Source organism: Schistocerca piceifrons, chromosome 2 (genome assembly GCF_021461385.2).
Source record: "Schistocerca piceifrons isolate TAMUIC-IGC-003096 chromosome 2, iqSchPice1.1, whole genome shotgun sequence".
Taxonomy (NCBI): domain Eukaryota; kingdom Metazoa; phylum Arthropoda; class Insecta; order Orthoptera; family Acrididae; genus Schistocerca; species Schistocerca piceifrons.
This window is the reverse complement of record NC_060139.1, coordinates 413,503,397-413,530,744: the sequence shown is the minus strand read 5'-3', so window position 1 is coordinate 413,530,744 and position 27,348 is coordinate 413,503,397. Positions and strand designations below refer to the sequence as shown.

The window sequence follows — 27,348 nt, the reverse complement described above, 5'->3', positions numbered from 1 at the left end:
TATGGTTTCCGAGTAAACCGAACATGGCAGTAACAAGGAGTAGCAGAAACGAGATTAGCGATAACCTTAACATTAAAACTGGGGACCAGGACATTGGCATAGTGAAGGAATTCTTATCCCTCTGGAGCAAAATTACTAGCACGTAGAATGACAGCGTTCTTCGGCAAAATAAGTCTACAAGTATTATAAAGGCCTTAGCTTAAGGGAGAAATTTCTGAAAATGTGTCAGCTGCCCCCGTCGGAGGTTCGAGTCCTCGCTTGGGCATGGGTGTGAGTGTTGTCCTTAGTGTAAGTTAGTTTAAGTTAGATTAAGTAGTGTGTCAGCCTAGGGACCGATGACCTTAGCAGTTTGGTCCCATGGAACTTACCACAAATTTCCAATTGAGAATGTGTGTTTACAGCACAGCATTGTAGAAAGTGAATCATGGACTATAGGAACACTAGAAAAGAAGGTTGGCAGAGGATAAGCCGCCGTACTGGTTCGCATCAAACCAGTCACAAGAACGATCACCGAAAAACATGAAGGGAGGAAGTACTTTAATGGCCAATTGTATCTAGAAGTACCAAGGATAACGTACATATACTGTCAACAAAGCATTTTTAAAATCTAGAATTTAACTCGTAATTTAGGCATTAGTGACCACAGAGAAACAGAAAAATTTATAGCGTCAGAAAAAAATGCAGTATAAATAACTGCCTAGCTAGTGGAAGGGAAAGGATGGTAAGGCAGATACCGAGGTCATTTTATTTTCCGATTAGTTCCAGATCCATCGAAGCATCGATCCAAGGAGGAAAGAGAGTGAGCACAGTGTTGTTAAAATGTTCTCCTTTGACAAAGGTATCATTAGCGTAACACCTTCTCTCTCAGGACAAGGACATCGTGGCACGAGCGGTCTGCACCGGCTGCAATACAAGGCCGCAATGCGGAAACAGCAGCTCCGTGTCGCAAATAAAGCAAGAAGGTGTGTCTCTGACTTCACTAAGGTTGCTAAGAAAGCACGTATAGAGTTCCCACAACGGAGAGGTCATATGATATGACCGTCAAAATCGGACTGGACAAGGATGCGACAAAAAATCGACCGTGGTGTTGTTTAAGCTATCATAATGACAATTTTGTTCTGTAGGGAAACTACGGAAACTCTTGAATACGATGGCCGGTCAGAGATTTGAACAACGCTCTTCGGTGCACTGTACATCCTCTTCTGTTCAGGGATATGTGCTTAGATCCTTGCATGTTTATTTCCAATGCATCTGCGTCTGCATTAATGTAGTTTTATCAGTCGAAATTGAACCACCATTAATAATTCTGACACTTCCTAGTTAACACTGCCTACACGACATTATTGTACCTCTGACTGAAACTGTTTTGTGTGACAGTGGCCACACTGTTCTGATTTTGTGCAACATCTTAGTGTCAGACTCTTGACGAAAATGTTTCCTTGTGGGGTGGCGCGGTGGTTCGATAATAGAGTCGTGTCCCGGAGAGTAAGGTTTGATGCCGACCTGGTCGTTCTGATTTACATTTATCTGGGTTTCCCCCAAATGATTCCAAACATTTTCAGGAGGTGGCGCTTCACAGTTCTTATATATTTAAAAAACCTCATATTACCGCCTTGAGCTGCTGGTAAATTCCTTTGTTTACATAACAAGTTTCAGTCGTCTGACCATCATCAGGTTCATAAAAGTATTCACAGCTTCAGGTTAAGTGAAGTATAAAACAATTAACGCCAAGTGAAGAAACAATTCGTTATCGACTGTTATCATCTCTTAATTTAAATTACATCGCCAATCTACAAAAACTGTGCTAGGTAATATATGCACTCAGTCGCCTATGTTTTATATGAATCTGTTCACAGTGTTTAACGCCGATGATGATTTTAACATGAATAAGTACACTACCTAACACAGTTTTTATAGATTGAGAATGTGATTTATATTACGAAATGATGTGTGTAATTCGTGGTTTTATCACCTGGCGTTAATGATTTTATACTTCACCTGAATGATGCTGTGAACACTTTTATGAACCTGATGATTGTCAGACGACTGAAACTAGGTTGTAAATAAAGAAATTTACCAACAGCTCAGGTAGGTAATATGACGCTTTTTTCAAATTCCAAACAGGTTCGGAACGATCGTTAAACACGGACATTCTCTTCCCAAGTCGTTTATCGTAAGCCACTGGATCAACGAAGGGTACTTAACGATTAGGAAATAAAGTAGGTCATTCTTGTTTTTAGAAGTGTCATCGCGCAGACGCGCATGGTCACAGCATCGCTGTAGAATGTTTTATAGAATCATAGGACATATCTTGTACTCACACATTTTGGAAAACTAAAATCTTATCTTATAAAAGTCAACATGGAGTCAGAAAAAGAGATATGTAGCAAAACTCAGCTGGCTGTGTTGGTCCGTAAGATCTAGAACGCCGTAACACAGACGCTCAGGCTGATGCCGTGTTCCTTGACTTTAGGAAGCCTCTTCATACCGTCCCGCGCTCACCGAGTGTGTGACAAGATTTGTCATTGGTTATGGGACTTCCTTGCAGATGGAACTCAATACATCCGTTTTAGCTGATCAAAATCGACAGATGTAAAGGTAATTTCGGGAGTATTCCAAGGGAGTATTACAGTGACGCTAGTATTTATAATTTATATTAATGATCTAATGCAGTGGACGTCAAACGTTTTTGCGCAAACGTCAATGCTGACATCTTGGAATGGTACCTTGGGCTGCATATGTATTGATTTTACTGTTGATTGGTAACCTACATACATTAGTATGTTATAAGTCCCCAGCAGACTAGCTAATATTAAATGGGCCGCCAGTCCCCACGTACTGATCGTTAAAAGCTGGCTCCATTCGGAACACTTCGTGTCGATCTCAGTTTCAGATTGCTGCTACCCTCGGTGATGTGTTGTTTGCATTGTCTTTGTGACCGGATGATAGCCACATAAACCTTTCCGTTCCGTTTTTATGGTTTTTGACTATTTCTTTTTATTAACAACACTGGCCAACACTCAACTGCAATACTATCATTTGAAAGGTGGCTACACTGTGCCACTGCGCCAGAGAGTGCGCCAAAGAGTACTATTAAGCCGCCTCCACAGTGCGTGTTAGAGTTCATAGTGTCAGTGGTTGTTGAGAGTTCGTGGCAGTCAGTGCTAGTAGAGAGCACAGTGTGTGTTAAGAGCTCGTGATTGTCGTGAAGTCGGAGTAAGATGTTGTAGTAAAGAGTGTTGTTCCTTGTTTTATGCAGTTATTTGATGGGAGAGATAGCAGATGTTATTGTAATGAGTGCATTTCGTCAATATATATGAAGGTAAAATTTATAATGTTTTTTTTTTTATTAATTGTCTATCTGAAATAATGTGTCACTACAGGTTCAGTCAACAAAGCATCTGGCTTGTGTTCTTGGATTAGAGTGGAATTCTGGTTTTCTTGCGTAATTATAGTTTTCTAATTTTCTTTTGTCACGTCTGTATAGTTGGTATTTAAAAATTCTTGTCTTGTTGGAAAAGAACCGTGCCAGATGCATACGTTGAGTCACACTCCCACATACAGAACAGTTACATTTGTGCTTGGATTTTGTAGGTTTTTTAGTTGCTGGTACGTACTTTAGACGTAATTTGCTGCTCGCGATTACGTGATTCATACTTTGTGCTAATTTCATGTTCTATGGATTTACTTGTGAAGCGACGTGCTTGCGTACGTTAACTGATTTTGACAATGATTATTAATGAACTGGGTTGTGACTTGTATATATTATACATCGCTTGGCTACACTGCTTTTTCACTGATGTCATTTTTTTTTTAATTATGTGCCTGCTGTGCTTATTTATTTGAATTATAATTGTAACCTGATTTATTGTGCTGATGTGTTTAGGTATGTAAGTTATACTTTGTGATTTATCTGCTTGCGCCTTCATGTTTATTTATTAGGATGACATATGAACATTTATTTGCTTATGCTGATATGATGCTAATGACTTGTTTATTACGTAAGATATATGTTTACTGCTATGCGTATGGATTACATATTTACACATTTCTGTTTTGTTGCCATAACTGCTCTTTAATTTGGTGTATAGAAATGCTGATATACTGTGTATAAACATAGAGTTTAGGTCACACTACTGTATTAATTATAGATTGTTCGCTTGGCAGAGCCTCGTTGTAGGAATTGTGCTGCATCCACTTGTTGCTTATGCTGATATGATGCTAATGACTTGTTTATTACGTAAGATATATGTTTGCTGCTTTTTGCATGGATTACATATTCACACATTTCTGTTTTGTTGCCATAACTGCTCTTTAATTTGGTATATAGAAATGCTGATATACTGTGTATAAACATAGAGTTTAGGTTACACTGTGGTATTAATTATAGATTGTTCGGTTGGCAGAGCCTCGTTGTAGGAATTGTGCTGCATCCACTTGTTGACATTTTGTTCTCTACTGGTATATTTACTCGCTATTGCAAGTTTTGCTTACGCTCAGTGCCATATATTTTTAAGATAAGAAAATTAACTGCTATAATTCGACGAACGACATTAGTACAAGAAAGTCATAGAAGTCACATGAGCTGGAGGTTTTATGGAAGCTGTATAAATTTATGCTAATAGGAAGGAGGCTAACGACATGACAGACCAAAACTAGGTTTAGACCATTAACAGTTATTACACTGCATTTTCGTGAGCAATTGAAATAGGAAGTGACACTTGACACAAAAAATACTCCACATGTTTGCTTCTGTTTGCCATGATTCTTGAAGTGGTGTACACACTGTGAAATATTATGATCATTCACACTCCGTAATCGTACTTAATTACTGAGAGTTATTCGAACTAAGTCTGTTAGAGGTCAGGTATGCATTTCTTTTATTTAATGATGGACAAGGAACCAAAATGTATCTTATAATTTATAATGAGTAGAAAATTTGGGTCAGATGGATTACACAGCGGTTGTGTGTTGACAATGTGTCTTCGGATTGTATGGGATGCTGACTTGAAGTTGCATTAGGATTTTATCTGTACTTGTTCGAGGAGACTGACTAGAGGAAAGAGTTGTGATGGAAGTGAGATGATATTGGTGCTGAGGTTTATATTTATCGACGTATTATTGAGGTATAGAGATTATATGAAGTTGAGTTGTTATGGAAGTGAAATGATATTGGTGCTGAGGTTTATATTTATCGACGTATTATTGAGGTATGATTATTGGAGTTTTTGTGGACAAGAGGTAAGGTAAATGATATTAATGATAAGACGTATTGAAGAGGTATTATTGAGGTATGATTATTGGAGTTTTGGTGTATAAGAGGTAAAGTAAGTGAGGAGCATATTTTTTTTTTGTTGGTCTTATGGAACAAGGAGGATGAAGATAGCAGACTAGAACACTAAAATAGAAGGAAGATTGTCTATACACACTTTGTTAAATCAATAAGCAGTATATACTTTTTTTTGGAGAGAGGAAGTAATTGCATATCGTGGCTCACTGACAGTTGTTCAGCAACAGTACATTTGATCTGGCTTGGCAAACATTGGTCTTGACATGATGACTATGACGTTGACTAACTATTATTGACTGTTATACATTGCTGCCAGTACTAGTTGATACACATGATGAACATCAGATTTTGACAGAATTACATTTACACAATTAACACTATTCAGTTACACAGTAGCACTAATGTGGATGAGAGATGAGTGAGTGTGTTTTGTGTGTTTTCCTTTCCTAATCCTACCCACCTATCTCCTAAATATTATTTTATTTGTTGGTAGTGGCTTGCACTGACACCCATGAATATTATAGGTTTACTGGTATTTGTGTATTGTAATAGTTAATAGGACAATTATCTGACATCATTTGTGTGTTTGTTATGATTTGTATCTTACTGTAAAAGCATTTGTATGTGCATTCAAACTATTGTTCATGCCTGAACTGTCTGATTAGTGAAGATAAATATTCTGAACTGTTACCTGCACTTTTCAACATGATGTGTGACATTTGGTCGTGTTTAATTTCTGCTGATGAACAGAGTGATCAGTGCTAGTGAATTTGATGGAATTGCTTCTGCTGAGAGATGTGACTTTTTGCTATCTGCACCTGCTCAACATTGCTGGGTGCTAATGATGGACTGCTTCTACTGAAATAATGTCACTTGTTGCTGTCGGCACCTGCTCAACATTGCTGGGTGCAAATGATGGACTACTCCTACTGAAATGGTGTCACTGGTTGCTGTCTGCATCTGATCAACATTGCTGATGCCACTAATGGACTGCTTCTACTGAAATAATGTCACTCGTTGCTGTCTGCACCTACTCAACATTGCTGGGTGCAACTGATGAACTGTTTTTACTGAAATGAAGTCACTCGTTGCTGTCTGCGCCTACTCAACATTGCTGGGTGCAACTGATGAACTGTTTTTACTGAAATGAAGTCACTTGTTGCTGTCTGCACCTGCTCAACATTGCTGGGTGCAACTGATGAACTGTTTTTACTGAAATGAAGTCACTTGTTGCTGTCTGCACCTACTCAATATTACTGGGTGCCACAGATGGAACTGCTTCTACTGAATGACGTCACTTGTTGGTGTCTGCACCTGCTCTCAACATTGCTGGGTGCAATTGATGAACCGTTTCTACTGAAATGATGTCACTTCTTGCTGTCTGCACCTACTCAACATTGCTGGGTGCAACTGATGAACTGTTTTTACTGAAATGAAGTCACTCGTTGCTGTCTGCGCCTACTCAACATTGCTGGGTGCAACTGATGAACTGTTTTTACTGAAATGAAGTCACTTGTTGCTGTCTGCACCTGCTCAACATTGCTGGGTGCAACTGATGAACTGTTTTTACTGAAATGAAGTCACTTGTTGCTGTCTGCACCTACTCAATATTACTGGGTGCCACAGATGGAACTGCTTCTACTGAATGACGTCACTTGTTGGTGTCTGCACCTGCTCTCAACATTGCTGGGTGCAATTGATGAACTGTTTCTACTGAAATGATGTCACTTCTTGCTGTCTGCACCAACTCAACATTGCTGGGTGCAACTGATGAACTGTTTCTACTGAAATGAAGTCACTTGTTGCTGTCTGCACCTACTCAACATTGCTGGGTGCTTCTGATGAACTGCTTCTACTGAACTAATGTTACTTGTTGCTGGGTGTACCTGCTAAACTTTACTGGGTGCAACTGATGGACTGCTTCTACTGAAAAGATGTCACCTGTTAGTGTCTTTTTTTTGTACAAACTAATCATTGAAAACATTTTATGTGAACTTTTGTATAAACTGATTTTTTGTATATTGTGTAAACTATTATGTAAAGTCACATGCATGAAAAGAAGTTGTATTGCTTACTGTATTTCATATATTAGGTTAGTAAAAGGTCAGTGCAAAGCCAAAAAATTTTAACTAATTATGTTATATTTAGGTATTAATATTATCTTTTATTTTGTCTGTATTTTTCTGGACGAATTTGGTGGTATTTTCACCACCAATGCTGGCAAAAATACCATCAAATTCTGGCCTGTGGAGGAGGGGCATATGAAAGGTGGCTACACTGTGCCACTGCGCCAGAGAGTGCGCCAAAGAGTACTATTAAGCCGCCTCCACAGTGCGTGTTAGAGTTCATAGTGTCAGTGGTTGTTGAGAGTTCGTGGCAGTCAGTGCTAGTAGAGAGCACAGTGTGTGTTAAGAGCTCGTGATTGTCGTGAAGTCGGAGTAAGATGTTGTAGTAAAGAGTGTTGTTCCTTGTTTTATGCAGTTATTTGATGGGAGAGATAGCAGATGTTATTGTAATGAGTGCATTTCGTCAATATATATGAAGGTAAAATTTATAATGTTTTTTTTTTTATTAATTGTCTATCTGAAATAATGTGTCACTACAGGTTCAGTCAACAAAGCATCTGGCTTGTGTTCTTGGATTAGAGTGGAATTCTGGTTTTCTTGCGTAATTATAGTTTTCTAATTTTCTTTTGTCACGTCTGTATAGTTGGTATTTAAAAATTCTTGTCTTGTTGGAAAAGAACCGTGCCAGATGCATACGTTGAGTCACACTCCCACATACAGAACAGTTACATTTGTGCTTGGATTTTGTAGGTTTTTTAGTTGCTGGGGACTTAATTAATTAACTGTGTTTACGAAAATTTTCTTACATTGTTTGTTGCAGTCAGATAGCGTAATAATACTAGTCAGGGCCAACCGATTACGAGACTTACGTAATCGGACAGACAGCTACTAAAATCATTTTCAATTATATATATTAAAATAAGCCCCCATGCACATTTTATGAAGACCTCACATTTCGTCTTCTGGATTACATTTATGTATTGTTACATTTGTTTTCACACAGCGTAATTTTTTGTGTGATACCGTTTGAAAGAAAGCTTTTCGGACATTGCTACTTTGCACTGGCTACCGGGGTGTGTAGTGTCTTCTCTTATAGCCATTCCTTTTTGTCTATAATAAATAAAAGAAAAGTTGAAGAAACCATCTACGGAAGTAGGCTGGCGGAGTGGAAAAGATGTGGTTGGCGTGCAAGTGACCAGGAGTCTGGGTTGATCAGCGCCATGGTTAACATCATGCTAGCAGTAGCGGATCATTGTGGCTCATATTCTTGGTATTTTGAGACTAGAAGAGCTTGAGAGCAGTTTTCATGGACCTCGGATGTTGTATTAGGTGATAATATTATCATTGCATGATTTTTGGCCCTATAAAAATATAATTCCGACGCCAAGAAGATCAGAAATAGGGCGAGGCCAACAGTATTGACATGACTGAATCGCCGCCAAGCTGCAAATTACGCACCCAGTGACAGCAGACTTCCACTAAATTGTTTATATTTGGTGCTCTGTAAATGGACCAGGTATTTGTGAAATTTGGTTGATTTTAATAATAAAACTCTGTCTTACACCTGTCACTATTCCATATCACAAAAAGCACTCCGTCTTCAGGCCAGGAGTGGCATACCGGGACCATCCGACCGCCGTGACATCCTCAGAGGAGGATGCGAAGAGGAGGGGCGTGGGGTCACCACACCGCTCTCCCGGCCGATACGGTGGCATTATTGACTGAAGCCGCTACTATTCGGTTGAGTAGCTCCTCAATTGGCATCACGAGGCTGAGTGCACTCCCAAAAATGGCAACAGCGCACGGCGGCCGGGATGGTCACTCATCCAAGTGCCGACCACGCCCGACAGCGCTTAACTTTGGTGATCTCACGGGATCTGACGTATCCACTACGCCAAGGCCGTTGCCCCATATCACTAACCTGGACAGGAGTCCTATCCTAGTGAATTTAATCCCGAGTGTTCTAATTTATTATGGAAAGACTTATTCGGCAGCTGTGAAAATAGTTATGATTGCTTTCTAATGTGTGGAGTATAGTGTTTAAAGTTTAGTTCTATAGTTTAAGAAATACTCCACATCCAGCGCATAGACCAACCTGCAGTCATTTCCGTAAATAATGTGCCGTATTTGAAAAACTGCCTCAAAATGCTAAAGTTAATCTGAAATGAAAAAGATTATTAATTGTTTCATTTATGCATTTTGATCAGAATTACGAAGTTGTATCAGTGTTCATTTCATAAGAAAGTGGTTGAACTTGAATTTAATGTTGTGTTGGCATTTGCACAGCCAAATATACTTTTCCTAGGTTAAAAGATTGCTAATCAAAGCACATTTGTTATTTAAAGAGTTATAGTTTGTTGAGCTTTACTTAATTAAGTATTAATGATAAGAATACTTACGATTTCTCATACATACTGTTGTAGTATTGTTGATGAGCATGGTTCTTCAAACCATGAAATTTTAAGGGTCCTCATACACTAGGCAAGTTAGTTAATGAAGCAATGCAAAAGCTCTTTCAGAGCCAGTGTAGTTAGATTTTCATTCTGTTTAATTGCTTTAAACCGAGATAAGAAAGAAATATATCGTGTTAGCTATTCTAATGCAAGTTGGTTAAGGCACAGGCTGGGAGACCCTGCAGTAAGCAAAGGAGTTATAGAGGATGATCATTAACAGACTGCCTGATTTAAATCAGAATCATTTCATGCTCTTTCCTGTTTAGTATTGCTTCTAGTTTCAAGTGTGTTGGTTCTGTAAACTGCTGCATCTAGTTAATTTGAGGTATGTGTTGTTGAGAGGCATATGTTACTGTTTGCTACCTCATTGGCTATTTGTTTGTCTGACTTCCAAGTTAGCAGTACATTTATCTGCAAGGTTAGGTCACTGTGTCGTAGTGTGAACAGATATAAAGAAAGAGTTTAGGGTGTGTGTCGAGGAAGGTTAGGGTAGCCCCAGCACTGCCTTCTGATTTATTATAATGCTTGACAATGCCTTAATCAGGCTGACGACCGATACTAATATGTGATGTTACAACTTGCTTTTGTGCTTGGAGAACATCTGTTCCCTGATCCACTTGTTTACTGTTAGTTATACTCTGTTGGAGTGTTTCGGAAAAGAATTCCAGTTTGATTGCTCTGTTTCCATTAGGTTATACCACGGTCACAACTTCTCAAAAATTGCTCGCAGAGGTATAACGTTAGCATCGATTGCCGTTTAAAGTGGTCGGTGTTACCGTTACACTGCATGTCCCTCGTAACGTAACGAAACCCGATTGACCCCGTGCAAATACGTGGTTTCGTATCCAGACACTGGAGAAAATGTACATGTGTCGGAATCGGCAGTCTACCGAAATTTTCACGGCCTTGCAAGTGATGGTAATTGCGGGCAGTATGTGCATTACAGTAATTGCACTTATATTTAAGTGCATTATGTAAGACACTTCAAAAATGTTTATTAAATATTTTGAATGTCATTTTTCTTGCGTAGTGTTAAAACAGTCTTAATTTCATTTCATATTCCTTGCTACAATTATGTGCCGTATTTAAAGACGGTCGTCTCTACAATGCGCATGCAGGAATCCATGTTACTTCCGTCTGAAGCAGCCGATTGGTACGAGACACATATGCCAATCAGTTGTCAGCCTCGGAACACAAACAAAAAAACATTCCCCTTTCACACCCTCTGACCCTGCACTAGCGACGCTACTTAAACTTCTGCCCATGTGGTAAGCGTCCATCTTCGCTTAGCTCATGTCGGGATGGAGCAAAGTAAATTAATATTAGGCACATCTTAAAATACTGATTTCTCTGTGAGTACTTTTGTTTGTTTCTGATCAGGAAAACTTCACTCTTATGAATCTCTTACAGTTAGTTGACGTTTTTGGACTCGGCTGTTAGTGCCCAGATGCACATGTTTATAAAACACGGCTAAGAACTACGAGCCGCAGATTGACGACCACTGACCCAGTGGATTACGTTGGAAACACCGTGACGCTGCTCGCAGACGATGCTGTTCTCTATAGGAATGTCGCAACGTCAGGAGACCTAAGCGAATTGCAGCAGGAGCTGCAGAGGATCGATGATTGTTGGATTGACTAACAGATGACCCTGAACGTAAACACATGTAAACTATTGCAGAAAGCAGGCGAAGAGATCCACTATTGCTCGACTACACTACTAGGCACAAATCACTGCAGACAGTAACTGAAGTGAAAAACCTGTTCTTCCATCGCGTCATCCGTAAAAGGAATAGGGAAGGGGGAAAAGGCGGTGGTATCAGAAATGCCCTCCGCCACACACCGTAAGGTGACTTACGGAGATGTAGTAGATGCAGTTGCAGAAGTCAGTGTACTTACTGCAATGGCCAATCTTTTTTTTTTTTTTTTTTTTGCAAACATGAAAAATTCCAAAATATTTCGCTATGTTCTCAGCATCGAACTCCATGCAAAATTAACAGTATTTCATCACTTGAACATCCGCAACTGAGAAACATATTTATAGACTAAAAAGTCCGCGCCAGTTGCTAGTAATTTTTTAATTTATTGCACGACCGGTTTCGAAGCATAAAGCTTCATCTTCAGGTGGCATCAAGTAATTATCAGAACAGAAATGTCTGGCTGTCGGGCAAATCAGTCAGTGGGGGTGATATCCACATCAAACAAAGGACTGACAGCCACAGCGCCGGCTTGGAGAGCACGACTGTGTTTGACGTCGCTCTGAGCACTATGGGACTTGACAGCTGTGGTCATCAGTCCCCTAGAACTTAGAATTACTTAAACCTAACTAACCTAAGGACATCACACACATCCATGTCCTAGGCAGAATTCGAACCTGCGACCGTAGCGGTCGTGCGGTCCCAGACTGAAGCGCCTAGAACCGCTCGACCACAGCGGCCGGCGTTTGACGTGGGTGTGACCCCCATGAGTGTGACCTCCCATGACTGACTAGTCCGACCGTCGCACGTTTACATTCCTATAATTATTTGGCGGCACCTGCATGCTTCGAAACCGGTCGTGCAATAAATTAAGAAATTACTGGCAACTGCAGTGAACTTTTTATTCCATCAAAATAAAAGTGTTCGGAAGGTGTCCATCAGCATTTTGATTTACGCTGTTTCACGAAAACTTTGCAAACTTTTGGATAAGAATTCTGATCGTGGCTCTAACAGGAAAAGGGGACTGCCCAACAGCTCATACTCAAGAAAACAGCACTCTGCCTTGCCAAGCAGCATTTGACTAATGATGTACTGGAATTCTAAAGGGAAGGAACACGTGTAGGAAAACGACATTCACGGCTATAAATACCTCCAGAAATTATCGACGTCGTTTAACACTTGCTGTGAAACTGTAGACGAAAAAAACAAGTCGTATCCACTGCCTTGAATCACTGCTTTTCAAAAGCAGTAAGAGCTAGTCGTACGTGTTGTAAGTCGCTGTTCTGTTATATTAAACGAAGAATTGTCATTAATCTTCGCTAGAGGTCATGGAACGAATTTACTCTATTAACTGACGTAAATGTACTCTTAACACCAAAGAAGTTGTATTTTGTGATGTTTATTTATGATTACTCGAAAATTTAAATCTAAAATCATATTATTACAATCGCACCCTAGATGGGAAAATTTCGCTCCTTAGCATCCTGATACTGCACCAGCGACATGAGCCATGCACTCATTAGGTGGCAACCTTTAGCATCTTAGAAATTGTGAACTGTCTCGCAAAAAGAGTTGTACAGCGTACAGTTGACAATGACTCCGTGCCACGGTGAAATTTGACGTTTTTTCACATTGTAAATCATTGTCAAAAGTTAAGGAAATTCTGGATTGAATCGGGGACTAAAAGCTGACTGGTTATCAAACCAGCCTCGATTATTTTTCTCTGTAGGCACTATTGTTACAAAAATTCAAAATCGGTCCACTTCGCCTATGCAGACCCAGTTCTTCAGGAGACTGCCTTAGTTGTAATATAAGTACCTAAAACGGTAATTCCTTCGTAAATGTAACGAGCGAGGTGGCGCAGTGGTTAGCACGCTGGACTCGGATTTGGGAGGACGGCCGGCCGCGGTGGCCGTGCGGTTCTAGGCGCTGCAGTCCGGAACCGCGGGGCTGCTACGGTCGCAGGTTCGAATCCTGCCTCGGGCATGGATGTGTGTGATGTCCTTAGGTTAGTTAGGTTCAAGTAGTTCTAAGTTCTAGGGGACTGATGACCTAAGAAGTTACGTCCCATAGTGCTCAGAGCCATCAGCCATCGGGAGGACGACGGTTCAATCCCGCGTCCGGCCATCCTGATTTAGGTTTTCCCTGATTTCCCTAAATCGCTCCAGGTAAATGCTGGGATGGTTCCTTTGAAAGGGCTCGGCCGACTTCCTACCCCGTCCTTCCCCCAATCCAATGAGACCGATGACCTAGCTGTTCGGTATCTTTCCCCAAACAACCCAACCAACCCCCCTTCGTAAATAAGAACATATGAAAGTTCGACAGACCCACCCCATGTTCGCTGGGATTGGGAAGAAACTTCCTACAATGGTGTACCATATGGGATGTGAAAAATCCCTCAAACATTTTCCATTCGTCGAGTAAAGATTCATATATTCAAGCCAAGCAAAATGAACGCACCCTGAACATCGCTGGCATCTGGTGCAGAGATCTATGTGCATCACACCGTTGCGCGTGATATGCCTGTGACGCCAAGAACGGATACTGTCATCATATGGTAAAGAATGCGAGCCGAAATGTTCTCAGTGACGACCTTCGACTAAGAAATAAAATAAATTAAAATCGAGCTAAGAAGACAAAAAGAAAAACATTCAGTTAAAAAATCAAATGTGTGTGAAATCTTATGGAACTTAACTACAAAGGTCATCAGTCCCCAAGCTTCACATTACTTAATCTAAATTATCCTAAAGACAAACACACACCCATGCCGGAGGGAGAACTCGAACCTCCGCCGGGACCAGCCGCACAGCCCATGATTGCAGCGCCCTAGACCGCTCGGCTAATCCACATTCAGTTAGTGCTTATACAAATAAAGATAACATTCTCACGATTAAACATTGTTTCATTCCGCAAAAATTAATATTCATGTATACTATTCGTGTCATACGTAGTACTGACTGACTGCATTATATTGTGCACGTTTCATGTATTTAAAAATTATTACGCTGTCAGAAATTTATACAGAGGTCTGAGAGAACTGAACCGATACAGTTATTTAGATTTAATAACTGAAGTTGCCATTAGAAATCATGAGCAATACTTCTAAAGTGAAATAATTGTTTGATTTCCTTTTTTTCAATTGGCTCTTGGTTTTTGTCATCACACACTCACCTATAGTTTATACTTACATTAACGACCATCAGTTTTGATGACTAGTTGCGAGCATTTATATAACTCTCTAATAACAATATTGCTACTACATTAAAACATTCGGGAGGACGACGGTTCAGTCCCGCGTCCGGCCATCCTGGTTTAGGTTTTCCGTGATTTCCGTAAATCGCTGCAGGCAAATGCCAGGATGGTTCCTTTGAAAGGGCACGGCCGACATTCTTCCCCATCCTTTTCTAACCCGATGAGACCGATGACCTCGCTGTCTGATCTCCTCTCCCAAACAAACCAACCCAACTACATTAAAAAATAGAAAAAAACGATACACTCACTAAACTAAGAGTATAATTATTCATGAAGTATTAATAAAACTACGTCATATGTACCCATTTCGTCTTGTGTGGATTTGAGCCTCCTTCGAGGCTGTTGGCGATTCTAGTCACGTGCGTTTGGTCTTTCGTAATTCGTTTACTCGCTGCCGATTCTGACACCTCGACGTGGTCACAGTCCCATTTGGTCTCACATCACATGTCTTTCCCGGCTCGTCACCTACTGCTTTGCAGCAGAATATATACGGCATCGTTGTCTAGTTGCTAACGCATCTAAGTCCTTGAGAACTGTGTCGAGGCGCTTACACCGTTTACACACTTTAACATGTGCTATTCGCGTTTCCTTGTTCAGCAGTGCTTCCGAAAGCAGCAAATGATCTGGGAGAAACACGAAGGAAATGGCTGTCATCTTCCTTGTAGGAATCCCCCGTCATTTGTCCACCGCGAGTAACGTCGAAAGAATAGAAATTATCTCATTCCCTATTGCCTTACACATGGGTAAGCAACGTAGCATAATAAAATTTCTGTAACTTAAACTGAAATGTAAGTCAGCACTCGACTGTCTGTTTCACCAGGAGGTGTCAGGTTTCTACCATTCAGTACCACAGGATTTCCGCAGCCTACTTTGACAACAGTGCGATTAAAGTAAACATTTGGCTTTTGCTTATTCGATGGTAACTTCCACCGAACACACTGCGGTTTTCCAAGACGCTTTCGTACGGAGAGGTGGAGAGAAACTTGCGTAATTACAGGACAATGCCACTACGGACGGCCTCCGGACTGAGAAAAACGGCACTGCCGTGCTTTCGATTTCTCTTTTTTTGCACCTGAGTGGAGCGGGTATCTGGTGCACCGTCTAAATTCAGCAGATTTCTTCCCTTTTTAAGCTTTTTACCGCTGATCTACCATCTTCTTCCGCATGTGAAACTCCCCATAAGCTACGGCAAGCTTTCGAATGCCCAATACGAATCTCGTACGAAACTGTCGAGGACACTACACAACCACGTCTTGTACACTGTAAATATCTACTGGGAGGACTTTTTCCTCTCGTTATTTAAATCGTTTACGAGTTAGTAAAATCAACCAATAAGTATTATAACTTATAGAACACACAAATTAATTAAAGACAGCTCTTAAAATTAATAGCAAACTGTAATTAGTCTTAGAGGTTTTATGTTTTAGTTTGTGATACACGGTGATGCCAGAAATATATCATTACCCTGGCACTCTTTATACAGATCTGCACACCAATAATAAAGACGAGAATGTGCCATGTAGATCCAATGTTGATCTCATGGCAAAATGAACTTTTCGCATGTCCAAGATGGACGAAAAGTAGTCATTGGCGAAATCGATGTTTTTACTTAGTAAGCGGAACAGTTGCGCCAAGAGTATGGGCTACTAGTAAAAGTGTATTTCAGAGTGTACGTGGGAGTACCACATTTCTACTGGAACCATGCACTGGAGGGAAAGTGCCGGAATGCCGCTAAGAATAACCACCGTAACTGCTACAGTCACGCTACAACGATAGAGCGTTCAGTGAAATCCGCAAACATTCAGTAATTCCTGCGAAATGGGGAGTGCAGTTACTGTGAATAAGCCGTATAAATGAATGCTATAATGTTCTGCTTCTTATCTTTGCAGGCTTCTCTAGACGATGAAGCCTACGCTCGTGAGAAATTTAATTAGAGCGTTGTATTTATGCACCGTAACTAAGATACGGGCCGCGTGAAACATGTGCGTGCTGGAGAGAACATCCTGATCTTTGACCACTCAACTGCCAACTACTGACGGATGTTTTTTGAAGCTAGGACTAAGCTGCCCTATCCGGCCACAGTGACCGAGCATGGATGTGTGTGATGCCTCAGGCATGGATGTATGTGATGTCCTTAGGTTAGTTAGGTTTAAGTAGTTCTAAGTTCTAGGGGACTGATGACCTGAGCTGTTATGTCCCATGGTGCTCAGAGCCATAAGCTGCCCTAATTTCAATAGTGGTGTCCCGGGCGGCCGCAATAGAACTGGGGTCAGAGGTCCCAATACAAGGGCCCTTATATTCGTGATATGTTTCCCGATTCTGATACATTTCGGTGCTGATAGGTTGGTTCATTGTATAAATGAATGGACAGGTCGCCTGCGAAATGTTTAGGTGTCATATGATTGGATAATACATACATGTACCGTTCACGAATGAAATGTAGTGGTTATTATATCAGGGGTCCTATTTCACTGCATGTGACCTTGCCCTAAATAGAGAATACCTTCACAATCAGCATGAACGATGCCGTGATATAAAGCGAGGATTATTGGCTCAAGTGTTTCTCGACATTCTCGTGCCTTGCCTCAGAGTGTTCGAAATTTTACCGTAACTACGAGGTGACGTGACCTTTTTTACATGCTTAAGTGTGTGTCTGACGTAGGTGTTTATACACCCAAGCTAACCTCTGTGCCACGTTACATGCGGCGAGAGGAGGTAGCCCAGTTTGTGTTGAAGTGATGTTTTGTGTTGGTAGCTATCAATCTTCATTACTGAACTGAAATTTGACATCTGCTATTACAATCCGGGACAGTCGTTGCCAACCACTGTTATCAACAAGTTATTGCCAATGGCTGTTTCTTGAATCGAAGTACCTGAAAACCTATGAATACGAGCGTGATCTTTTTCTATCATCGCGTGTTGAATGAAGGACTACAAGTCCGTGGCTATTGCCTGCATAGGAAGGCTGCAAAGGCGGAATGTCAGTTTTCAAATATTATAGTGTGAACAACGCACAGAATAATGTGATCAGTTCGGCCAGATTCAAGCCGCATTGTCGTGTTCAACGAGCGCCTAACTTCCCAATTTGATATTAGGTCGAAGAAAATGTGAACAATTGCATCAAGTACGTTATACTAGACAGCAAAATTCAACAGAAACGAAAATACCCAAGGTAACTGATGTTCTCAGTATATGTAAACGAATTATCAGACAGGGTCAACAGCTTTATTACACTGTTCACAGAACGCTGTCGGAGCAATATGATCCTAAAGAAATGCAGAGCGACTTAGAAAATATTTTCACTTGGTGTAATGAATGGCTGGTTTTTTTTACTGTGGGTAAATGCAATGTCAAAGAGAAAGAATCAACAATGCCCTATTACAAGATTAACTTTATGTATTGAAAAATGAAGTATGCAGAATTAATCAGCTACAGCTATAGCTATAAACAGCTACAGTAGTACAAATTAGTATAAAAGCATGGATATTTGAACGAAAATTAGCATTGCCAGTTGGAATATTGCGCACAGTGTATATCAAATAATGTAAGATCCACTATATTGACAAACGCAATCAAATGGTATCGCATTTGAGTCAGTTGCACAGTATATGACAAGACACAACTGTTCGGGTGGTAGAGGGTGGAACTCGGTATGCCGGACGGAGTGGCCGAGCTGTTCTAGGCGCTACAGTCTGGAGCTGCGCGACCGCTACGGTAGCACGTTCGAATCCTGCCTCGGGCATGGATGTGTGATGTCCTTAGGTTAGTTAGGTTTAAGTAGTTCTAAGTTCTAGGGGACTGATGACCTCAGATGTTAAGTCCCATAGTGCTCAGAGCCATTTGAACCATTTTTTTGGAACTCGGTGTAAATGCTCTGTGCGGTGTGTGAGTACGAGTCTTCCCGCAAGTAGGATAGTGCGTATTGCGTACATAAGCCGCAATTGTGACGCAGCTACGAGGTAAACTTTTACCATATGTTGAAAAAGCAAAAATCGTCAAAACGCCAAGAAGTTGAAACCTGCATGTACATTGATTTATTATTTCGTAAAATTCGGCGCACGATATAGACAGACGGAAAGTGTGGATAAAGCTGAAAATTAACTGAGGCATCGAAATCGTTTCTGCGCAAAGCAAAGGCTACAAAACGTTATCCTTCTCAACCTGTTGCTGATTTGCAGTCGCCAGTAACTGCCAGACGTGTACGAGAAATTTTGTCAAATGAAAGCATTTTGCATTCAAGAAACGACTACAGGAACCTGCTCTAGCATCCAAACATAATAGGCTAGATTGAGACTCAGTGACAAGAAGAAGTTTAATTTGGATGGTCTGGATGATTTTCAGTATGATTGGCATGATTTGAGAACAGAGCGGCAGTCAAGAATGAGCAGATGTTTTGGTGGTGGAAGTGTTACGATTTGGGCTACATTCTGCACCAAATGTAAATCACGCATTGCTTGGATGAATACTAGAACGAACTTTAATATACGCTGAGATGCTAGAGACAGAATGGGTTACAATGTATGAAGACCTAGGGCACGACAATATAATTTTCCAACAAGATAATACATTCGTGCAAGTTTCTGCACAACAACAAAAAAGTGCTTTCGAAAGATATCAATGTCTTGCGCTGGTCTGAACTTAGCCTGGATTTGAAACCCGCGGAAAACCTTTGGGGAATACTTCCAAGGCACCGCAATGCAAGGCAATTTGAGGCCTATGTGAACTGAAAAAGAATGATAGGGAAAGAATGGGCGACAATTTTACTGTGAGAAGTACAAACGATAAGAAAATCAGTGCCGTAGAGAATTTCTGACATAATTGGGAAGAACTGAGGTTGGACAAAGAACTAACACAACAGGACAGTGAGTGCCTTTATACTAATTTCCACACAGGAAATGCAAACGCCTTATTTTATTACTCGTGTTATGAAGGAAGCTATATAATTCCGTCGTGATTGTTGATGTCTTATACGTATCTACTACTTTCATAACAAATACGATACATGTATGCTTCAGACATTGTATATTACTTTCGCAGGGTCCATGCCTTTATACTGATTTCCACTACTGGATAAAATGTCGCTTATTTTGTGTGAACTATCTGTTTACTATTAAGTTGTCTGAGGGTGCCTTAAAAAGCCGAACTATAAAATAAATATTTTTGTAGAACATGGTTCAGATGGGTCTAAGCACTATGAGACTTAACAGCTGAGGCCATATACAGTCCCCTAGACTTAGAACCACTTAAACCTAGCCAACCTAAGGACATCACACACATCCCTGCCCGAAGCAGGATTCAAACCTGCGACCGCATCAGAGGCGCGGTTCCGCACTGAAGCGCCTAGAACCTCTCGGCCACAGTGGCCAGCGTGTGGAACTTGAATACTGTGTATTTCAGTACTTAATATGTCTATGTTCCTCCAGGTACCGAAGGAATAGTCTATAAATATGATTAGTGGTAAATACGTACACTGACACAAATGACGCAAACATGCCAAATCAGTCGTACGTAGTAGTAATGGAACACTTAGTCACAGTGCATCTGTACAGAAAACTGTATACAAGGAGCTACTGTGGCCAATTCTAGACGATTGTTCAAGCGTTTAGAGATCTTATCCACATGGAGAAGAAATAAAAACTTTGAGGTTCGCCGATGACATTGTAATTCTGTCAGAGACAGCAAAGGACTTGGAAGAGCAGTTGAATGGAATGGACAGTGTCTTGAAAGGAGGATATAAGATGAACATCAACAAAAGCAAAACAAGGATAATGAAATGTAGTCTAATTAAGTCGGGTGATGCTGAGGGAATTAGATTAGGAAATGAGGCACTTAAAGTAGTAAAGGAGTTTTGCTATTTGGGGAGCAAAATAACTGATGATGGTCGAAGTAGAAAGGATATAAAATGTAGGCTGGCAATGGCAAGGAAAGCGTTTCTGAAGAAGAGAAATTTGTTAACATCCAGTATTGATTTAAGCGTCAGGAAGTCGTTTCTGAAAGTATTTGTATGGAGTGTAGCCATGTATGGAAGTGAAACATGGACGATAAATAGTTTGGACAAGAAGAGAATAGAAGCTTTTGAAATGTGGTGCTACAGAAGAATGCTGAAGATTAGATGGGTAGATCACATAACTAATGAGGAAGTATTGAATAGGATTGGGGAGAAGAGAAGTTTGTGGCACAATTTGACCAGAAGAAGGGATCGGTTGGTAGGACATGTTCTGAGGCATCAAGGGATCACCAATTTAGTATTGGAGTGCAGCGTGGAGGGTAAAAATCGTAGAGGGAGACCAAGAGATGAATACACTAAGCAGATTCAGAAGGATGTAGGTTGCAGTAGGTACTGGGAGATGAAAAAGCTTGCACAGGATAGAGTAGCATGGAGGGCTGCATCAAACCAGTCTCAGGACTGAAGACCACAACAACAACAACAACATCAAGGATGCACGAAAGCAAACATCAAGTGAATTCATACACTCACAGTACATTTATAGTTCGATGTAGCCAACAGAAAAGTGACAGAACAAAATTCGGATTTTCGTTAAAAAGAGGCGGCGTTTTTTTGATGAAACCCTACTGCATAATTTTAGGTAATTGGTATTCGAAGAGTACTGTGCGACATTGCTTCCATCGTAAAACAGAGATTATGGCGTGCGTCGAGATATAGTCAGTTATCCATTGTTCCAAATGCGAATGAAACAGGGCAGAAGATCGGTAATATTCGTGCGACAAAACTCCATCACCCAATGCACAATGGCTTGTGAAGTAGATGCAGACGTAGAGACGCCTGTAATATCGACTAGATAATCGCCACTTGGGCAATTCTGACTACGTAATATGAGTACGCTTCAACATGCAAGCTTTACAACGTCTAATGTCCACAGGTTACGTTCTGTTGGCTAGCGTTGCTGCCCTTGTATGGCGCGGTCCTGAATTCGATTCGCGGGCGCGTCGGAGAATTTCTTCCCTTGGGGCTTCGGTATTCGTGTTGGCCAACTCATTTCATCTCATCTTCATCACAGACTCGCAGGTCACCGCTCTGGCGCGAAACGCACTGAGCTGCACCAGGTGGTCCAACAACCCCGGGTCAGGATCGTCACAATGCCTAGCTTCTGTAAAAACTCAAGGGAACAAGTCATCAGTGGCGCTAAAGCACATCCTACGTCCAGATCATCGTACGGTAGCAGAAACGTGATATGTCAGTCATTTACTACCACGACACCTTACAAAAAGGAACAATTCTCACAGAGTCGCTTACATTGCCTCCCATAAGCCAACGCATTTGGTTCTTTTATGTCCGAGCGACGTACTAGTTAGCGAAATGATCTCGAATTCGGATGGAATTAAGTTCAAATCACCCTAACTCTTCTAAGAACAATGGCAGATCGTGTCTCCTCGAGAGTCCATCCCCGATTGCCTTTTCTATCCTGTTTTCCGACTTTATGACCTCATCGAGATGGAACAATTAACACCATACTGCCTTCCTTCGTTCCTTTCGGCGGTTGTTGGTGGTTCTGTTATGAAAGTTTAACGCGTTCACATTGAGCATGTCCTCGAGCAATTTTCCGGTAGGCACTAGGTTTTCCCGCGCCGAAGACCATTTTCAGAACCCTGAAGCATACAAAACAGGTTTTCCTCGTGCATTCAACAGTCGGAAGTAGGTAATATTGTGAACTGCTTTAAAAATGGAGATACTGTATGTATCGGTACGCCAAAAACGTTCGACGGGTACAACTAGAAGAGATGGAAAACCATACATAAGGCAGTTCACAATAATTTTTGACAACATTTCTCGAGGAGAACAGCGGTTTGAATAAAAGTACTTTAAAAATGGACACACAAACAGCCTCGACCGCAAAAACATTTATTTTGATGGTAACCGGTTTCGGTCGTTTTTTGGGCATTTTCAGACACTCATATCATGAGTTTTGGTCAGTTTTTGACCATCCTCAGACCCTCATACCACGATGGTAGACGGTGGCGATGAATGGAGCGGGTATTTTAACTCCACGAACCTTTAGCAGCTGACATTCGTGGAGTTACAACACCCGCTCCATTCATCGCCACCGTCTACCATCGTGGTATGAGGGCCTGAGGATGGTCAAAAACTGACCAAAACTGGTTAACATCAAAATAAATGTTTCTGCAGTCGAGACTTTGTGTGTGTTCATTTTTAAAGTATTTTTAGCCAAAACGCTGTTCTCCTCGAGAAATGTGGTCAAAAATGATTTAGTTGTAGGCCTATCCATCGAACTTTTTTGGCATACCGATACATACAGTATCTCCAATAACGATAAACGATTTTTTGTCACAGACTACTGAAGAGCAACATGTTCGAATACAATACTGCTAGAACTATCACAATGCAATCGTTCACAAACGTTCTTAAGAAGCCAGCTTCTACTGCAGTACTGTCAAACATTCAACTGTTTCAGGAAGGAAACAACCCATAATTCTGCCGTCGTATTCCCCTTATCGCTTTGTCCTTGGTCATAAAGTAACGTATAAACAGCCCGCCCGGTTAGCCGTGCGGTCTAACACAGTTTTCGGGCGGGAAGGCGCGCCGGTCCCCAACACGTATTCGCCCGGCGGATTACTGTCGAGGTCCAGTGTGTCGGTCCGTCTGTGGATGGTGTAAGGCGCTTTTCCATCTGCCTCGGCGAATGCGGGCTGGTTCCCCTTACTCCTCCTCAGTTACACGGTGTCGGCGATTGCTGCGCGAACACTTTCTACGCGTACACCATAATTACTCTACCTCGCGAACGTTGGCGATACACTGGTCTGGTGTGATACGTCCACTGGAGACCGAACCGAAAAATAACCTTGGGTTCGATGTGGGGCGGGGATGCGGTGAGTGGAGTGCTGTAGCCTGTTGTGGGGTTGTGTACCAGTGAGGACTACGGCGGGGACGAAGCCTCTCCGTCGCTTCTCGGTCCCCAGTTCCATACAGTACAATGCAACGTATCATACATTAAACCAAACATCACTAATAAACCATTGTGTTTGCACAAAAAGTTGTTTTCTACCCCTATCATTTTATATTTGTTTATGCTACTGCAGTGAGTCCTTGTACCGACCTTCTCGTCATTCCACCATACACTTTCCTACGAACAATTCTTTATGCAAATGAATTGATGAGTTATGTTGATGACATGTCGATCTACAACGAATTGAATTGCTCGTATAACGTAACGCATAGCACAGTAGCTTACGAGAGAGAGAGGGAGAGAGAGAGACAGGTAAGCCAGACTGCGGTACTAAAACGGTACTAAAGATAAGTAAAACAAGAAGAAGAATATCCATTTACAACGCATAGGTACGTTTAACATATGGCTGTTAACACAAGTTAGCAGTAAATTCGTTACAGACTCTGATGGAAAGTCGGTAACGTTACTGCGAAGGTCTACAGAACCTGACGGTGCTGTTTACACAGTGAAAGTACTATGGCACTGATTCTGCCAGCCAGTCATAAATTAAAGGAACGTTAAGGGAACTCTCACAAAAGAGAGTATCTCCGTATCAGCTGATTTACCACTAGAACAACCTGAAGTTTCACTTACTTCGCGTTAACTATTCGAAACGACGAAAAGCAGAACCAGAACCTGAGTTTCATATCAGCGCACACTCCGCTGCAGAGTGGAAATCTCATTCTGGAAACATCCCCCAGGCTGTGGCTAAGCCATGCCTCCGCAGTATCTTTTCTTTCAGAAGTGCTAGTTCTGCAAGGTTCGCAGGAGAGCTTCTGTGAAGTCTGGAAGGTATGAGGCGAGATACTGGCAGAAGTACGGCTGTGAGGATTGGGCGTGAGTCGCGCTTGGGTAGCTCAGTTGGTAGAGCACTTGCTGTCGAAAGGCAAATGTCCCGAGTTCCAGTCTCAGTCCGGCACACAGTTTTAATCTGCCAGGAAGTTTCAGAACCTGAGGAAACCAGGTACTGGAAGTAATAGTGAATTAAAGCAGTCTATGAAAGGACGTGAAGGAGGAGATAAAATAATTCAAGAGTGGACAAAGATTACAATATGCAAAATAGATTATCGAAGGCATTACCTGCAGTTGATGTGTAGAGATTAGGAATGGGTAAAAAGAGATGAACGAAACGAAAATACTGAGGATGCCAGATTTTACAAATACTCGCAGGAGTGATGATTTCAAACGTTTTTTAAAAGAAGCGTTCTCTAGTATGTGAAGTTTATTTAAAAGCAAAATGGCTCTGAGCACTATGGGACTTAATTTCTGAGGTCATCAGTGCCCTAGAACTGAGAACTACTTAAACCCAACTAACCTAAGGACATCACACACATCCATGCCCGAGGCAGGATTCGAACCTGCGACCGTAGCAGTCGCGCGGATCCAGACTGTAGCGCCTAGAACCGCTAGGCCACTCTGGCCGGCTATTTAAAAGCAGTTTCTCCCATTTTAAGGTGGTGTACATTCGCTAAGAATGTTGTACCGCTACGTGTTTTAGGGTGCCAGTGCGCTTTGTCGTTACCGCCTCCAGCAGCGACTGTGAGGAGCCCCGCGAGGGACGAGCACTCACCGTGGCCGGGTAGCGGCGCGGCGTCGCGCGCCAGTCCCTGCGTGGGTACTGTGCCGCGGCGGTGCGGCTGCGTTGGTCAGAGCGGTGGGCCGGGCGGCTGGCGGCGGGCGACTGCGGCACTCCACTGAGTCCACCCGAGCGGCGCAGTGCGGCGCCGGACGCCGCCGGCCACCAAGGGCGGCGCGAAAGTCTGCGCTGCGCCGGGGTGGGGCGAGCCGCGCACCGGAACTGCAAGCACGCGCACTCGCCGCAAGCACGCCGAGGCCCTGGCGCAACAGACGGCCGTTCCACTTCGTTTGGCTCCTGCACTTGATTCAGAAACAGTAACGCTATGAGGGGTAGCTGTGCAGGAGTGGATCCAGTGGCGTACGTTGGGGTTGTTGGTTGGGGGGCATAGGGCTGATGCGACTTCCATACTCCTACACTACTGGCTACAGACGCGAAATTTAACAGACAGAAAGAAGATTCTGTGATATGCAAATGATTAGCTTTCCAGAGAATTCACACAAGGTTGGCGCCGGTGGCGACACCTACAACGAGCTGACATGGGGCAAGTTTCCAACCGATTGCCTGGTGAAACGTTGTTGTGATGCCTCTTGTAAGGAGGAGAAATGCGTACCATCACGTTTCAGACTTTGATAAAGGTCGGATTGTAGCCCATCGCGATTGCGGTTTATCGTATCGCGACACTGCTGCTCGTGTTGGTCGACAACCAATAACTGTTAGCAGAATATGGAATCGGTGGGTTCAGGAGGGTAATACGGAACGCCGTGCTGGATCCCAAAGGCCTCGTATCACAAGCAGCCGAGATGACAGGCATCTTAACCGCGTGGGTGTAACGGATCATGCAGCCACGTCTCGATCCCTGAGTCAACAGATGGGGACGTTTGCAAGACAACAACCATCTGCAGCAACAGTTCGACGACGTTTACAGCAGCAGGGACTATCACCTCGGAGACCATGGCTGCGGTAACCCTTGACGCTGCATCACAGACAGGAGCGCCTGCGATGGTGTACTCAACGACGAACCTGGGTGTACGAATGGCAAAACGTCATTTTTTCGGATGAATCCTGGTTCTGTTTACAGCATCATGATGGTCGCGTCCGTGTTTGGCCACATCGAAGTGAACGCACATTGGAAGCGTGTATTCGTCATCGGCATACTAGCGTATCGCCCGGCGTGATGGTATGGGGTGCCATTGCTTACACGTCTCGGTCACCTCTTGTTCGCATTGACGGCACTTCGAACAGTGGACGTTGCATTTCAGATGTGTTACGACCCGTGGCTCTACCCTTCATTCGATCCCTGAGAAACCCTAATTTCAGCAGGATAATGCACGACCACATGTTGCAGGTCCTGTACCGGCCTTTCTGGATACAGAAAATGTTCGACTGCTGCCCAGGCCAGCACATTCTCCAGATCTCTCACCAACTGAAAACGTCTGGTCAATAGTGGCTGAGCAACTGGCTCGTCACAATACGCCAGTCACTACTCCTGATGAACTGTGGTATCGTGTTGAAGCTGCATGGGCAGCTGTACCTGTACACACCATCGAAGCTCTGTTTGACTCAATGCCCATGCGTATCAAGGCCGTTATTACGGCCAGAGGATGTTGTTGTGGGTACGGATTTCTCAGGATCTATGCACCCAAATTGCGTGAAAATGTAATTACATGTCAGTTCTAGTATAATATATTTGTCCAAAGAATACCCGTTTATCATCTGCATTTCTTCTTGGTGTAGCAATTTTAATGGCCAGTAATGCAGATTTCCAGAAAGTATTTGACGCTATGCCGCACTGCCGACTGTTAACGGAGGTACGAGCATATCGAATAATTTCATAGTGTGTGCCTGGAAGACTTATTAAGTGGCAGAATCCAGTATGTTGTCCTCGAGGGCGAGGGAGGCAAGAGTATCCTCAGGAGTGTTCCAGGGAAGTGTGACAGGGCCGCTATTATTCGCCATATACGTTAATGATGTGGCGGACAGAGCGGGAAGCAATTTGCGGTTCGGGAGACGCTTCGGGAACTCAAGAGGGAATCCTTGGAGGGAAGGCGA

At 42.3% G+C, this 27,348-nt stretch overlaps 1 protein-coding gene across 1 annotated transcript in view; it reads right to left on the bottom strand.

Annotated features, from left to right (window-relative positions):
• LOC124776681 (sodium-dependent nutrient amino acid transporter 1-like) overlaps positions 1–25,389 on the bottom strand; it is a 178,045-nt gene extending 152,656 nt beyond the window's left edge. The window contains exon 1 of the mRNA XM_047251784.1: positions 25,291–25,389. The gene's annotated coding sequence lies outside the window, so the exon portion shown is untranslated. The remainder of the gene's footprint in view (positions 1–25,290) is intronic.
• Between the last annotated feature and the right edge of the window lie 1,959 nt (positions 25,390–27,348).